The sequence below is a fragment of the Pristiophorus japonicus genome, chromosome 15, assembly GCF_044704955.1.
Source record: "Pristiophorus japonicus isolate sPriJap1 chromosome 15, sPriJap1.hap1, whole genome shotgun sequence".
NCBI lineage: Eukaryota > Metazoa > Chordata > Chondrichthyes > Pristiophoridae > Pristiophorus > Pristiophorus japonicus.
This window is the reverse complement of record NC_091991.1, coordinates 23,212,449-23,225,278: the sequence shown is the minus strand read 5'-3', so window position 1 is coordinate 23,225,278 and position 12,830 is coordinate 23,212,449. Positions and strand designations below refer to the sequence as shown.

Below are 12,830 nucleotides of genomic sequence, written 5' to 3'. Positions count from 1 at the left end.
CTGTCAAATGTGTCTGGGTTCCCTAATACCCATTTGATTATTGGAGGAAATTTTAATTTGATTCTGAATCCTTATCAGGATTGATATTTTGACTCCTGTGCCAATTTGGTGTTTTGCCACAATGAAATAGGGCAAATGAAATGGCAGCAGCTACAAAGTACATTGAGGAAGAGAGTCTGTTCATTATTCTCCAGATTCTTTTGTCTGGACTTAATGGCCCTGAATTGGCAGCCTCTCTGGGTATGTACAATGTGCCCACCGCCCAAAGAGCGCCCCGCAAGAGACTAAGTGCATGCACCTGAACCTGGCACTTGTGATCTTTTGACGGATCGTGTAGCTCCCCGGGAGAAGGGCCTTTGTGGGCGGAGATTCGGGCTATTTGCCCAGCGAATGCCCTTCAAACTCTTACGCCTCGTAAAAGCAGGCGTAAAGCCTGCTTATACCAGCATAAGAGTTTTAATAGATAGAGAAAATGTTATTTTTATATTAAAAACCTTATCTATGAACATAAGTTTATTTTTAACACTATTAGCATTTTTTTTTAAATTTCAACGAATAAATTTTTCTCAAACATTTAATTTAATGCAATTTCTATTCATTTTTTAAATTTATGTTTGAGTTTTATTTGATTTTAGGATATTTCCATTGATAGTAATGGGAGCTCGGAGCTCCCATTACTATGAATGAGAATACTACATTGTGATTGGTGGTCCAGGCCCACATGATCCCAAGATACGCATGCACTCCTGGAATTCGTAGGCCTCGGAGCACAAGTGTTCGTTCCTCCGGGACCACCAGGTACTTCCGACCGCAAATTTTGGCCCAATATCATTTTTGAGCTCACGATCCTTGATCTAAAAAGATATTGGTCCAGATTTTGCAGTCAGCAGCGAAGGATCGGCATTCGCCATTCATTACACTTACAGCTACCCGCAGACTTTTCGTGGGTTTTTGGGAGACAACTTACGGTATTTAGAGATCCTTTCCAGCACTGTGCCCTCTACAGGGATATTGTAATTGACAGGGAAAATTAATTTCTTGCTTTTGGAATCAGATCAGTGTACATTAATAGACCGAATGAAGATGGCTTATTTTTTTGCAGAATCTGATAGCAACATGAAAAACCGTGCCCTACCTGCAAGCCTGTACAAGATGATCTGGCACTAGGAGTCACAAACCATATGTTGGAATGTATTAAAATTCAATCTTGAGCCGAAATAGTGTGGTAATCCTGCCACTTTATAAACCATTGGGATGACCGCACTGAAAATATTGTGTGCAGTTCTGGTTGCCACAGCACAAAAAGGATATTGCAAATACAGAAAAAAGCAACCAGAATGATTGAGGGAGGTTAAGAGGAGCAATTATGTAAATTGTAGATGCTCTCAGTGCAGAAGATATGATTGCTGTTTTTAGGATTCTAAAGAGATTAGATAATGTAGACCGCGACAGGCTGCTTCACCTTGTCCAGAACGATAGAAACAGAGACGCTGACATCGCTTGAAGGGGGGTAAATTCAAAACTAATCCGTGGAAAAGTGAGCAAGTGGTCAAGCTACGAAACAGACTCCCTCGAGATGGTGGAAGCAATTATTATTGATTCATTCAAATGCAAATGAGATCTATTTCAAAAAATAACATTTTGCAATCCAGTATGTGAGTAATTTGAGAGGTGACATGTATTACAGCTGCTTGGGAGGAACAGATGACTTTGGACCTATAGTTCCAAAAGCTCTCCACCACTGGGGTTTTCCTCGTGTCATGTCTGGATCTGTTGTAGACTAATTGATGGAGGTTGACTGCGATTTCGCCTACCTAGGCAGGCTAAGTGCGATCGAGGTAGGTGGCAGACTGAGACCCCGCCCCCAGTTCCATCGTGCTCTGTTGAAGTGATTTTCCCTTGATTGGGGCTTGTTAAGCCCGCCCTACGAGGTTCCCGGCCAATTAAAAGGAAGTGGGTCTGATGACGCATCATCAACCGGTTTCCTTAAAGGGATAATGTCCACATTCATTTTGACAGTTGTGCTGTCAGTGTTCTGCAGTATTGAGGTGCTGCAAACACTGACCAGCACTGCACAAATGTGCACTGATGCACCCAGGCTCTCCCATGACTCCCTCCATATACTTATGGAGGGAGTCACAGCACACAGAGAGGTTTTCTTCCATTCCAATAGGCAGAAGAGACCTCTCCAGGACACCAACACAGCCTGGTTGCACATAGCACAGGAGGATCTGGTTGCAGTGACGCAAACCTTTCGATGATCTCCGCAGATCATGAAATGTTACTGCAAAGTCACACTCAACCTCATCCTGCTATGCTAGTCATCACATCCCCATCACTCTGCCTTCCCTAACCTACTCCTGCACATCCTTGCACCAACTTACCTTGCACCTCCGCTCATCCTTCTCTATATTATCACATTCCCATCTCGCTAGTTGTCATGTATCTCACACTACTGTGCATGACTGTATCTTACCATACTATACATGACTGTAACTAGAGATGACCTGTAACCACAAGCTTACCTGACCACCAGGGGTGCACTTGCAGGAGACACTGGATACCTGTCCCAGACAGGTATATAAGGATAGGTCTCAGGCAAGTGTGGCATTCGAGAGCTGTGTAATAAAGGTGTAGGTCCTGAGTGACCTTGACTTCAGTATGTGCCTCGTGTGAATCTGTACTGCAGGGACAGGACTTTACACTAGCCACCCCTCACACTTGCTCTCATCCTTGTCCAATCATACTAACTAACAACACAAGATTAGCAGAACCACACCTTATATTCGAGCATTTATTTGATAAACTCGGACGGGGGAGTTAGATAACTCTTGTCACGTGGCCTTAAACATGCTTCTGCAGATATTCCTCCATTTTAGTTCTCTCTATTACACTTTACTGGATGCCTTGTGCTATTTTTTTTCCTCGAGCCATGTATTTTACCAGTTTAAAATGATCCCTCTCAAAGGTGATATTTAGAATCTGAATCCTGACTACAGAAGACCATCCCTGACAGGAATTTAATTGGAAGCCATCAAACCTATGCTTAAATATATTTTCACTATCTAGATTAGATTAGTTTTGTAAAACCTATTAATAATCCATTTTCAAATTCTGGTATTGGTTGTTCACAAATTGATCCTTTTTTTAAATTGATTTACAGTTGTTTGTAAGTCAGCCCAGGTAGAGCAATCACTATGATTTGCTAAATGTGCGATTGAAAATTGCTTCAATGTATATACAAAATGACTAGCTTGGCAATTTCATATGACTAAAGATCTGTCGACATAAGAATTAAGAGCAGCAGCAGGCCATATGGCCCTCGAGCCTGCTCCGCCATGCAATAAGATCCTGGCTGATCTTTGACCTCAAATCCACTTTCCTGCCCTATCCCCATACCCTTTGATTCCTCTGGAGTCCAAAAATCGATCTTTCTCAGCCTTGAATATACTCAATGACTAGTCATCCACAGCCCTTTAGGGCAGAGAATTCCAAAGATTCACAACCCTATGAGTGAAGAAATTCCTCCTCATCTCAGTCTTCATCCTCAGAGCCCCGAGTTCTCGACTCTCCAATCAGAGGAAACAAACTCTTACTATCTACCCTGTCAATCCCCCTCAGACTCTCTTATATGCTTCAAAGAGATCAGCTCTCCTAAACTCCAGAGATTTTAAGCCCAATCTACTCGATTATGCACAAAAAAAAAGAGGATAAAAAATTGTTCATTTTTATATTTTCAAAAATCAAAATTGTGTTTTTTAGTTGTAGAGCCCGAAGTCCAGGGATAATCTAGCAACAGCTTTGAAACTGCAGAGTTTAAAGAAGGGTCTATTAAACACTCCCTAATGCAGACGAATTATAGTTAAATATTTAATTCAGTATAACTTAACTTTTCTAAGCCCAGTCTTATACCAAATTATACCAAGTTACATACAAGTTTGATCTCTGGTATAATTGAATTTTTGCAATCTGCACTATTTGGAGGTTGAAAATACTTGACACACATCTGGTAAAAGCAAACAAATTATTTTGCGTATCACACAACTATATACACTATATTGCATCAAATCCATTTAATTTAACATATTTTGAAAGTAGGTATTGCATGTTTGTATTTTAAAAATGGGAAACTACTATGCTTATGGGAAAGATTATGCAATATAAAAAATAATTTCACCAATCATGTTCCGATGGTCTCAATAAAATCATGTTACATAATTAGTTCCATATAATCCTACTCTATCATATAACCTTGGTTTAAAATTCTTTTTCATCTTCATCCTTCCTATCCCCGCCATCACAAAATCTTAACTTGTGTTTGTAGACTGATGTGCAGTACCAAAGCTAACCACCGGAGGACACTCTATATCAGACATTTCCCTTTGGTACTCCAATGTATGGATCGAATGCCGGCTGGATATTATGGGGATTCTGAATTGTTCACCAGAAAGGGTTGTTTTCCTTCTAAAATTGATTTTAGTGGCTCACGTGGAAGTTGGCCGAGAAATCAGTTTTAAAAGTACAAGTTTCCAAAGTTCTCGCTGAGTGACTTGCACTTGTATATGATTTGCGACGGATCTTAAGAGTTGCACTTTTTAAACACTGATGCAGGTCCAGGATTTTGCGCACACACATATATACTCGCAAGTATTACAAAAGTCGCAATTTTGGTGGGGTGTCTTTGGTCATAAAAGGACAGGCTAAGAATTTGTGAGCCGGAGCAAAATATAAAAATGACAGTAAATAGAACTATTGAAAAAGCAGCAGATGCCAGTAGAAAAGGAATAAATAAAGCACATTTATGCATGATTCCTATTAAATATGAAGATCTAAGGGTCTCTTGTTATATGTTACAAACATTAAGGTCTCTTGTTATGTTTTACAAACACCATGTTACAAAAATTGTACATCGCCAAACCTCTGAATTAAACAAAGATGAGGGATGTGACTGTTGTCACCGAATATTATCAAGCCCCTCTCAGCCAGGTATAGCACAGCCAGCTGCAGAAGAAAGGTCCCTTTATGGCACATAAACACTGTATAGTGTCCTAACTCAGAGGACCAACATCCACACAAGCAGTCTTTATGGGTCTTCCCAAGTGCCAAATTAAGGACAGTTTGGGGCTGTGGCTCATGTTTACCAGGAACTGGGCTGAGTCTCCTCAAATCAATTTCATGTCGAGTTCTCAAAACTTAGCGGAGACTTGCATCCCATCAGTCCGGGCTGATTTAGGCCCAGCAGTGCAGGGGTGGTGTACTAATCCATCACATCACCCAGGCCATCATACAACTGAACTTTAACACATAATTAAGTAAATATTTCTATTTCTTGGAACTTGGAATCTCTGAATGCTTTGCAGCTGCACTGAGTGATCAGATAGCATGACACATATAATTATAAAGCACTTGTGTTGTCAAAGGGAATAAAGGTGACATTGTGAGGACATTCAAACATATGGAGCTGTGTTTATTTTTAAATGTCATACATTAAAATTGATCATTTTTAAATCTAAATGAATAGTTGGTACTCCCAACGAAAAGTTTGAATATATAGTCATTAAATATAATTTATAAAATGAAACTCATTCTGCAGGGCACCACAATGGAGTTATGACCGCAGCCTAATAATACACTGTTGCTATCCAGATTCATTGAAGATCTGCAAGATATCTTCATGAAACTAACCACAAATAATTGAAAAGATGGAATAGAAGGATTATGAACAACACTTGAAGATGTTTTCTTGTAGTCAAAGATAAACTTACTGATTCACAATTATTATCATGATGAATATAAATATGCTGATGTAACAGTTCAGTAGAGTACTTTTAGGACCAATATAGTTACACTTCTTTTTTAAATAAATCTTTAAACATTACAGAAACATTTAAAAAATATTTTAGATTTTGTACTGTCCCCTTTTTTGAAGGCATTGAATGATGCTAAGATAGGACTCCATCTGTAACAGCAGTGATAAGCACCTCACACAAATAGCCATTCTGTTCTACATGTGAGGCTGGACAATGACGACAAGCAGGGTATTTATCACAAGGGAGAAGGAGGCACATCGCAACTGAACCCATTCTTGCCTGAACGAACATACAGAGATACATACAGCCCTTTTCCAGCAAGGACCATTGGATACTGTTCAGGAGTGGAAACTCTGTCTGATTTCAACCCCAAGTATTCCCATCTCCTCCCAACACCCCCACCTCCCCCCGACACCCCAAACCCACCCCCGACATCCCCACTCCCCCACCCCCCCTTGCGACATCCCCACCTTCTCCCGACAACTCCAGCTCCCCCCATTTGTCTAAGTTAGGGATGCTGTGCCAAATTGTGTAGACAGGCATCCCTCATTGGTCTATGTCTCAATGACACGCTACACCACATCACAAAATGAATTTAGCAAATGAACCATTGGGGAATTTCACTTTTTAATTCAAGCTATTTTGCCTTGAAAAAGCTTACTAACTACTTAAAATTAAAGTAAGCTAACAGTTATGAAAACCATCTGGTAAGTGCTTTGACCTTACTGTACAGTGGTCAACTGTAGACAGACAGTGTTCTCCTAATATAGGCTCCTCATCTGAGCATTAACTCACTGGAACTTCTCATCTGGAGATGTTTTCAGTTAACAGTTTTAGAAATGGTAATAAAAGTAGCAGACAAAACTGGTTCAGAAATGCTACCCTACTCTGTCCCTCACTGCACTGACGCCTAACCCTCCCCTGCCTCTCATTGCACTGGTGCCTCTCTCTGTCCTGTTCCTCACTGCACTGGTGCTATTCCCAGCACCGGCACCTCTCCCTGTCCTGCCCTTCACTGCACTGGTGCCATTCTCACACGGGTGCCTCTCCCTGCCCTGCCCCTCACTGCACTGGTGCTTCTCCTCCCTCTGCCCCTCATGACACCAGTGCCTCTCCCTCCCCTGACCTGGTGCCTAGACCTCCACCTCACTGCACTGGTGCTTCTCCTTCTCCTGCCTCTCACTGCACACGTCAGCTGAGGCTCAGTGGGTAGCACTCTTGCCTTTGAGCCAGATGGTTGTGGGTTCAAGTCCCACTCCAGAGACTTGAGCACAACAATCTAGGCTGCCATTCCAGTGCAGTACTGTTGCACTGTCTGAGGTGCTGTCTTTCGGATGAGTTGTTAAACCACGGCCCTATCTGCTCTCTCAGATGGACGTTAAAGATCCTATGCCACTATTTTGATGAACAGCAGAGGAATTATCCTCGGTGTCCTAACCAATATTTATCCCTCAATCAACGTCACTAAAAACAAATTATTTGGTCATTATCACACTGCTGTTTGTGGGAGCTTGCAGTGTGCAAATTGGTTGCCGCATTTCCTACATTACAACAGTGACTACTCTTCAAAAAGTACTTCGTTGTCTCTAAGATGGAGACCATTCAGCTGCCTCTGCCATTTCCCTTCCTTCCCCGAGCCCGCCGAACCAAACTTCCTCCAAGGCTCCCCCCTGCCCGAGCCTTGACCTCACATCTTTCTCCAGTTTCTCTCCGATCTCCCATCATAACCTCTCTGCGCTCATCTTGTCCATGAGAGCCACTTCCTGCTCCCTCGACCCTATCCACGCCAAACTGCTGACCAACCAACTTCCTTTTCTAGCTCACACGTTAGCTGACATTGTTAACAGACCTCTCTCGTCAGATACTGTCGCCCTCAAATCTGCCATCATCACCCCTCTCCTCAAAAAAACAACCCTTGACCACTCCGTCCTTGAAAACTACTGACCCACCTCCAACCTCCCTATCCTCTCCAAAGTTCTTGAGCGTGTTGCCATCTCCCAAATCCGTGCCCATCTTTCCCGCAACTCCATGCTTGAATCCCTCCAATCAGGTTTCCGCCCCGCCACAGTACAGGTTCAATCTTCCTTATCTGGCATCCTTGGGACCTGGCCTGTTCCGAATGAGGGATTTTGTCGGATGAGGGGAGGTCACGTGTTTGCAACGCGCTCACAAACCCACTCACAGCCTCAGTCAGACACTCAGTCCGTCAATGTGCAGGGGGCCCCCGTCCACCCGGCCACAGGCTTTCAGCAGAGACACAGAGAGAGAGCGGGAATGCTGCGAAATGGCGCGCCGGAGAGCTCAGTGGCTGCAGCTCGCTGTGTGAGTGTCGGGCTGTCTCTATCTTGGGGTATCTCTGCATTGGGCATTTTGCAATGCGGGTTGCCGTGACCGGGGGCTATGGGTGTGCGTGTGGGAAGGTCGGTGAGGGAGGGAGGCCAGCACTGATTTCTGGATCACCTGCCATCCCACATTCGACGCTGCGGCAGACCCTGCCGCTTTCACACATGGCTCGAGTGCTGGAAGGGGGGGGGCGGGGGGGTGGTAGCCCAAGCGGGCCCAAAGTGTCTGCGGGCCCCGAGATGTCGGCTCCGAAGTTGGGTAAATTTATTATGGGTCTGTTCAGATTGAAATGTGCTGTGCAAGTATACGTGGCCAAGCTTTTTTTTAAACATTGATATTTTTCGAGGATTTTGACGATTGCGTTCTGCGCATGTGCCACCCAGCGGCCGGGAAGGGAGTCCTGGATAAGAGGTGTTCAACCTGTACCAAAACAGCTCTCATCAAAGTCACAAATGATATCCTTTGTGACTGTGACAAAGGTAAACTATCCCTCCTTGTCCTTCTTGACTTGTCTGCAGCCTTTGACACGGTTGACCACACTATCCTTTTCCAACGCCTCTCAACCGTCATCCAGCTGGGTGGGACTGCACTCGCCTGGTTCCATTCTTACCTATCTAATCGTAGCCAGAGTATCACCTGCAATGGCTTCTCTTTCCACTCCCACATCATTAACTCTAATGTCCCCCAAGGATCTATCCTTGGTCCCCTCCTATTTCTCATCCACATGCTGCCCCTCAGCGACATCATCCGAAAACAACGTCAGTTTCCACCCAACTCTACCTCTCCACCACTTCTCTCCACCCTTCCACGGTCTCTAAATTGTCAAGACTGCTTGTCCGATATCCAGTTCTGGATGAGCAGGAATTTTCTCCAATTAAATATTGGGAAGACCGAAGCCACTGTTTTTGGTCCTCGCCACAAACTCCGTTCCCTAGTCACTTACTCCATCCCTCTCCCTAACACACTGAACCAGACTGTTCGCAACCTTGGTGTTATATTTGACCCTGAAATGAGCTTCCGATCACATATCCGCAGCATAACTAAGACCACTTATTTCCACCTCCGTAACATTTCCCGTCTCTGCCCTTGCTTCAGCCCATCCGCTGCTGAAACCCTCATCCATGCCTTTGTTACCTCTAGACTTGACTATTCCAACGCACTACTGGCTGGCCACCCATATTCTACGTAAACTTGAGGTCATCCCAAACTCGGCTGCCTGTGTCCTAACGTACACCAACTCCCGTTCACCCATCACCTTTGTGCTCGCTGACCTACATTGGCTCCTGGTTAAGCAATGTCTCGATTTCAAAATTCTCATCCTTGTTTTCAAATCCCTCCATGGCCTCGCCCCTCCCTATCTCTGTAATCTCCTCCAGCCCCACAACCCCCAAGATATCTGCGCTCCTGTAATTCTGCCCTCTTGAGCATCCCTGATTATAATCGCTCAACCATTAGTGGTTGTGACTTCTGTTGCCTAGGCCCTAAGCTCTGGAATTCTCTGCCTAAACTTCTCCACCTCTCTTTCGTCCTTTAAGACGCTCCTTTAACCGAGCTTTTGGTCACCTGCCCTAATTTCTCCTTATGTGGCTCGGTGTCAAATTTTGTGTCATAAAATACTCCTGCGAAGCAGCTTGGGACGTTTTACTACGTTAAAGTGGCTATCAAAATACAAGTTGTTGTTGTTGATTGGCTGTAAAGCACTTTGGGATGTCGGTGGTCATGAAAGGCGCAACATAAATACACATCTGTCTTTTTTTTGCACTGCTGCGTCTTCTTCACTTGCCCTTCACTGCACTAGTGACTCTTCCTGCCCCTCCCTTCCTTGGTCTCACTGCATTGGTGCCTCTCCCTCCCTTGGTTTCATTGCACTGGAAGCCTCTCCCTCCTCTGCCCTTCGCTGCATTGGAGCCTCTCCCTCCCCTGCCCCTCACAGCACTGGAGCATCTCCTTCAACTACCCTTCACTGCACTGGTGCTTGCCCCTCCCTGCCCTGGTGCCTTTCTCTCCCCTGCCCCTTACTGCACAGGTGTCTTGCTCTCCACTGCCCTCATTGCATTGCTGCCTCTCCCTGTCGCTCACTGCACAGGTGCATTTCCCTTCCTCTCCCTGCACTGGGAGCCTCCCTCACTGCACTGGGAGCCTCTCTCCCTCACTGCACTGGGGCCTCTCTCTACCTCACTGCACTGGAGCATCTCTCTCTCTCTGCACTGGATCATCTCTCTCTCCCTGCACTGGGTCATCTCTCTCTCCCTGCACTGGGGTCTCTCTCTTTCGCCCTCACTGCAGTGGGGCCTCTCTCCCTCACTCAATGCACTGGAGCCTCACCCTCCTCTTCAATGTACTGGTGCCTTGCTCTCCACTGCCCCTCATTACACTGGTGAACCTCCCTCCCCTCACTGCATGGCTGCCTCTCCCTGCCCCTCACTGCACAAGTACATCTCCCTCTCACTGCACTGGGGCCTCTCTCCCTCTCACTGCACTGGAGCCTCTCTCTCCCTTGCTGCACTGGGGATCCTCTCTCACTGCACTGAGGCCTCTCAGTGCACTGGAGCCTGTCTCTTACTGTACTGGGGCCTCACTCTCCCTCACTGGTGCTTCTTCCTACCCCTTATTGCACTGGTGCATCTCCCGGCCCTGAACATCACTGCATTGGTCCACTTCCTCTCATGCCCCTCACTGCACCGGTGCATCTCCCTCTCCTGTCCCCACACTGCACTGGAGCATCACCCACCACTGTCCTTCACTGCACAGATGCCTTGCTCTCCACTGCACGGGCGCCACCCCGTCCCCTCATTGCATTGGTGCCTCTCCCCGCCCCCTCACTGCACAGGTGCAGCTCCCTCTCGCTGCACTGGGGCCTCTCTCACGCTGCACTGGGGCCTCTCTCGCTCTTTCTCGACCTCACTGTATTGGGGCATCTCTCTATCTCCCTCACTGTATGGGGGCATCTCCCTCTCCCTGCACTGCTGCCTCTCTCTCACAGCACTGCTGCATCTCACTGCACTGGAGAATCTCTTTCATCCTCTGCACTAGGGCCTCTCACCCTCACTGCACTGGGGCCTCTCTCTCACTGCACGGGTGCCCCTTGCTCGCTGCAGTGGGACCTCTCCCTTACTGCACAGGGGCCTCTCTCTCTGCACTGGGGCCTCACTCTCTTTCCCCCACTGCACTGGGGCCTCTCGCGGCACTGGGGCCACACCCTCCCTCACTGCATTGGGTCACTCTCTCTGCACTGGGGCCACACTCTCTCCCTTCCTCACTGCATTGGGCCACTCTCTCTCTTCCTCTGCACTGGGGCCTCTCTCTCTCTTCTCCCTCTGCACTGGGGCCTCTCGCTCCCTCTGCATTGGGGCCTCTCTCTCGCTCCCTCTGCATTGGGCCATCCTCTGCACTGGATCCACACACTCTCCCTCCCTCACTGCACTGGGGCCACACTCTCTTCCTCACTGCATTGGGCCACACTTTCTCTCACTGCACTGGGGCCACTCTCTCTCACTGCACTGGGGCCACACACTCCGTCCCTCACTGCATTGGGCCACTCTCTCTCTGCACTGCCACTCTATCTGCACTGAGTCACTCTCTCTCTCACTGCATTGGCCCACTCTCTGCACTGGGGCCACTCTCTCTCTCTCCTTCCCTCACTGCATTGGCCCACTCTCTCTCTCTGCACTGGGCCACTCGCGCGCGCGCTCTCTCTCTCTCTGCACTGGGGCCACACACACTCTCTCTCTCTCCTTCCCTCACTCTGCACTTGGCCCACTCTCTCTCTCTCTCTGCAATTGGCCCACACTCTCTCTCTCTCTCTCTCTCTCTGCACTTGGCCCACACTCTCTCTCTCTCTCTCTCTCTCTCTGCACTTGGCCCACACTCTCTCTCTCTCTCTCTCTCTCTGCACTTGGCCCACTCTCTCTCTCTCTGCACTTGGCCCACACTCTCTCTCTCTCTCTCTCTGCACTTGGCCCACTCTCTCTCTCTCTCTCTCTCTGCACTTGGCCCACACTCTCTCTCTCTCTCTCTCTCTGCACTGGGGCTCCTGCGCTCTGTGACCCGGAAGTGGTTGCCGGGGAATGCGCTCGCGCTGAGGCCTGCGCTGTGACCGAAGCGGAGCTGCTCGCCGAGTCTCAACTGTCAGCAATTCCCGGAGAAAGCCCTTCACTTGCCGGCCCGGGCTCTGACCTGCTGTCCGGGGCGGAGGGGCAGTAATGTGAGTACCACCGGCGGGGATAGAGAGAGAGAGAGAGAGAGAGAGAGGCAGCAAGCTGCGTGTTTGTAAATAGCGGAGCGGAGAGCCGCCGAGAGCTGGGGATGTGATGGTGCCCGGAGAGAAGACCGAGCCCCAACCCCACTCTGAGCCCCAGGCCCAGCCACCAGGAACACCCCCCACCCCACCAAGCAGGCGCTCAGCAAAGTGGATCCAGAGCTCCGCAGCCCCTGCCCCAGCCCCTGGCTCTGCCCCTCTCCCACCATCAAGGCACTGACTCCACAGCTTCCCAAGCTTTTCCCAGTTTCTGGTTCTAAGTTCAGTGTGTGTGGAGCAGAATGTGCAACACTCGATTACTTTCCTTTTTTTGACTCACTTGTTGCGGTTAATGTTTGTGAAATATTTTTGTTGTAGTTCATTGCCAAGTGTTGACAGAGTAAATGAAACAGGGCACATGCGTACGTGTTATTTCTAAA

The 12,830-nt window shown here is 47.3% G+C and overlaps 1 protein-coding gene across 1 annotated transcript in view; it reads left to right on the top strand.

The window, feature by feature from the left end:
- Window positions 1-12,224: 12,224 nt before the first annotated feature.
- The window catches only part of frs2a (fibroblast growth factor receptor substrate 2a), a 107,759-nt gene continuing 107,153 nt past the window's right edge, over window positions 12,225-12,830 (top strand). The window contains exon 1 of the mRNA XM_070900221.1: window positions 12,225-12,357. The gene's annotated coding sequence lies outside the window, so the exon portion shown is untranslated. The remainder of the gene's footprint in view (window positions 12,358-12,830) is intronic.